The 3,903-nt window shown below is 31.9% G+C and overlaps 1 long non-coding RNA gene across 1 annotated transcript; it reads left to right on the forward strand.

The window, feature by feature from the left end:
* The first annotated feature begins 502 nt into the window (after nt 1-502).
* Nucleotides 503-3,055, forward strand: LOC146926467 (uncharacterized). The gene is made up of 3 exons (XR_015034135.1): nt 503-722; nt 825-845; nt 2,713-3,055. It is a non-coding gene; the product is annotated as an uncharacterized LOC146926467 (long non-coding RNA).
* Nucleotides 3,056-3,903: the final 848 nt, after the last annotated feature.

A 3,903-nucleotide genomic window follows, 5' to 3' on the forward strand; every position in this document is an offset into this window, starting at 1 on the left:
TTAGTTAACTTGTCAAAAAAAAAAAATAGAATTAGTTAAAGGGATAGACACGACACATTGATATGCTTTTAAGAGCAACTTTGGTGCTTGTTCTACACACTGTTCTTACAGCACAAGAACACAACAATTTTGTTCTATGCATTGGAGGAGGGTGACCTGGAGGACAGGTTGGAGAACGGTTCCAGTGGGGGAACACGTTCTTGCAGGTTCTGTGTCAGGCAAAAGAAAGCAAAGAGAGAGAAAAGAGGAAAAGAAAAGGAAAAGAAGGGTGGGGAGTGTGGGAGAGTGAGTGACGCTGGGGAAAGAGAAAACATGGGAAATGGAATAAAAATATGTGGGGCCAATTGTGGGACCCTATAATATAAATTAAGAACATAAATATTGTTCTTTGCATTGGAGTAAAAATGAAAGGATGTTCTTAATACACATGTGGCACCTTTGGACCCCACCAAAATGCTTCAAGAACACAAATGTGGTTCTAGCATTGGAGATGCTCTAAGACATTTAACAATAATTTCATTTTTTATGAATGGCGTCATGCAACTCTAGGTGCTGAAACCAATATAAATAAAGTTAACACAGCATGAAACTTTTACTTTAAAAACTATCAGAACAATTTTTTATTTGTTACATGCAAAAGGGGAAAAATATGACTCAAATTTCCAACTGTTTTTACACCTTGATCATATTACTGTCCCTATTTGTTGTTGTAACTAAAGGAAGTAAGTCATTATTTGAACCATTTCAAATTTTCTTCTTTATCTTATACAAACTATTTCATTGTCTTCTAATAACATTTCTTTTGTTCTTTGTTTACATCTCAGGTATTAATGACCCTGTGCCAAGTAAGCGATTTTTCACACCATTTCAAAATCTCTACTTTATCTTATACATAATTTTACATAAAATTTTAATAACATTAATTTCGTGCTATAACTATATAAAGTAAACAAAGCATGAAAAATTAGTTTGAAATTGATCAAACAATTTGTTACTTGCAAAGAAGGACAAATATTGCTCAAATTCCAAATTTGTTTATTAACACTCCCGCAAGTGCATGAGTTCGTCGTCGTAAGAAAGGGAGTATTGTATCCACATAGACCTGTGAATCTCAAGGATACCTTTTTCTCATAAAAACGCAACTAAAAATATTTTGGGTTTTAGAAAGATTAGTGATTATACTTTGATTGAAATATATGGGTTTTATACGTCGATAAAAGGTGTGGGTTGCCTCCCACGAAATCCCTTGTTTAAGGTCATTAGTTTGATCTTTTTCCCTAGGTTTTAAGGAGGAGTTTTAAGGGGAGGATATTGTTATGAAACATGGCATCCATGGATGAAGGAGAGAAAAACTATGAAACTATTGTATTGATAGTAAAGAGTGATATTACAAATGAGTGAAATTATCCCACTAATGGGGTGGTTACAACTATATATATTACTATAGGACTAGTACTACTTGTGAGTAAACTATATCTCTAATATTTTTTTTTTTTTGAATCAAAAACTATATCTCTAATAGATATCCCTTCTTTTTGATTTTTTTTTCCTATCCTTTAATTTCCCAAATTTTTTGTTGCTCTTGGCAGAGTTCTTTTCAAAATCCATGACATATGTACCCACATTTTTCTTTATTCCCTCACTGTTTCCAATTTCAAATGTGTGAACACTTCAACACTTTTGGCGTTGATGATTCTATAAAATTTCTTTAGTATTTTCATTGGAGACATTTTTGGATAGATAAACATTCTGAGGGTTAGTATTTTCCATAGGCCAAATATTAATATTGAGAATGTTCACACTTTATAAATATTTTGAAAAACAAACTATTTTATTAATAATATTGTTCATACAATTGTTATCATACCTTCCTCCTGCATCTGAGGTTGTCACTTGATTGCTTGTTGTTTTTTAATTTATTTTATACATAGTCCATCAAATTTTCCCAAAATGTTGTCACTTGTCATGATGATTAACAAAACAATACAAAGAAAATATAACATAAAAAATTAATAATTATATACTAATAGAGTTAAGGAAAGAAAAATTCCAGTCCCCAACAGTGACACCAAAAATGCACATGTTTTTCGTCGTATTAAAAAGAGTATCATATCCACGTGAACTTGTAAATCTCAAGAATACCTTTAGGAATACAATTAAAAGTATTTTTGGTTTTTAGAAATATTTATGGTTATACACTTTGACTGAAAATATGCAATTGATAAAAATGCACTAGAATGACAGAATTATTGTAGTTCATTATTACAATGAGCAACTCAAATCTTATTCCTCTTTTTTCCCTTGGCTAAACAAACCTAAGAGTTAGAAAATCTCTTTTGTATCAATTAATATATCTCTTGTAATAAAAGAAGTGTCTCACCAAAATGACGCCCTATTCTCATGATTTCTATGTTGGCTCCATCAATTAAGCCTTATACCCATTTCATCCACAAAAAAAAAAATAATACTATGTCATTCTCATGCTTCAAACCTTCTATTTTCTACAACTACCTTCACATTAAGGATATATTAGGTTTAGAATTCTCATAACAAAAGAAAAGAATAAGATTATGGAAGGTTTCTTAATTTGTTGTCTAACCGACGTTCTTAAGCCATTTTTCACACCATTTAAAATTTTATTTATTTTATTTTATACCCAATAATATTTCATTATTTTAATAAGATTTATTTTGTTGTTATTTGACATCCCAGCTTTTATCTCTTGCCAGTATACATCTGACTGTCCAGACAATATTTGTTGGCCTCCTCGAAAAGCGAGGTGCGTTGAACAATATTGTAATTGCGTGTATGCATAACAATCAAGGACATAAAAATTTATTTGATTTATTTTTCACGAAGCGAGCCAAAAGTGTATTGTTACATATTGCATGTACTTTTACCATATATAATTCATGTATCTTATCATAATGTTGCACTCAGTTTCATTTATAATGTTGTAGTGCTTCATTCATCGTAGATGATATAAAAAATAACAATGTCCCTTTATAATTACAATTATGTATTTCAATAAATAAAAGCAATATGTGTTTGTGTATTTATTTTTTCTATTTCTAAATTTAGCATAACATTGTTGATCTATATAAACATTAATCAGTATTTAAAGAATCAATGAGAAGAGGTAAATTAAAATTATTAAAAGCAAATTTTTGTAAACATTTTTTTAGTCTAAAAATGGCACTTAAGTGTCTCTTAATATTGCATCATGAGGAAAATGTACTTATAGTTTAGTTGATGACTCACCATAGTTACCATGTGGTGCTTCACTACTATAAGTATGGTACTAAAGACTCATGTTTAATCAAGAAAGATCACTTTTTCATTCAATGTTAAACTTGGATTATTTTGTTAAAATCTATGTCTGAAGTTTCTCTTTGTTGAAATTTGGGGTCTAACTCATCCTAAGATGAGGATTGCCTCCTCTATATAAACTCTTATCAAGAGTCTTATCTATCCAATGTGGGACTTGGGTTTTTCCCAATACACCACCTCACGCCCCTTGGGTTTTTCCCAATACACCCCCTCGCGCCCAGCACTCTTATCCGATGTGAGACTTGGGTTTTTCCCAATACCCAATACGCCCCCTCGCGCCCAGCACTCTTTGGGCTTGATGCGTGAATCGGTTCTTTGGGCTTGATGCGTGAATCGGTAGGTGGCCCTTGAATTCGACAAGCTCTGATACCATGTTGAAATTTCGGGCCTAACTCATCCTTCTAAAACCAGTTTTTAAGGTGAGGATTGCCTCCTCTATATAAACTCTTATCAAGAGTCTTATCTATCCGATGAGGGACTTGGGTTTTTCCCAATACTCTTCATGTGAAAAAATGTATCACATGATTGAATCAGCATAATGTCACCCCCTAAGATTGTCAAATCAGATAATGA

The sequence above is a fragment of the Medicago sativa genome, chromosome 4, assembly GCF_051527215.1.
Source record: "Medicago sativa cultivar Bolivia chromosome 4, Bolivia_mono, whole genome shotgun sequence".
NCBI classification, from domain to species: domain Eukaryota; kingdom Viridiplantae; phylum Streptophyta; class Magnoliopsida; order Fabales; family Fabaceae; genus Medicago; species Medicago sativa.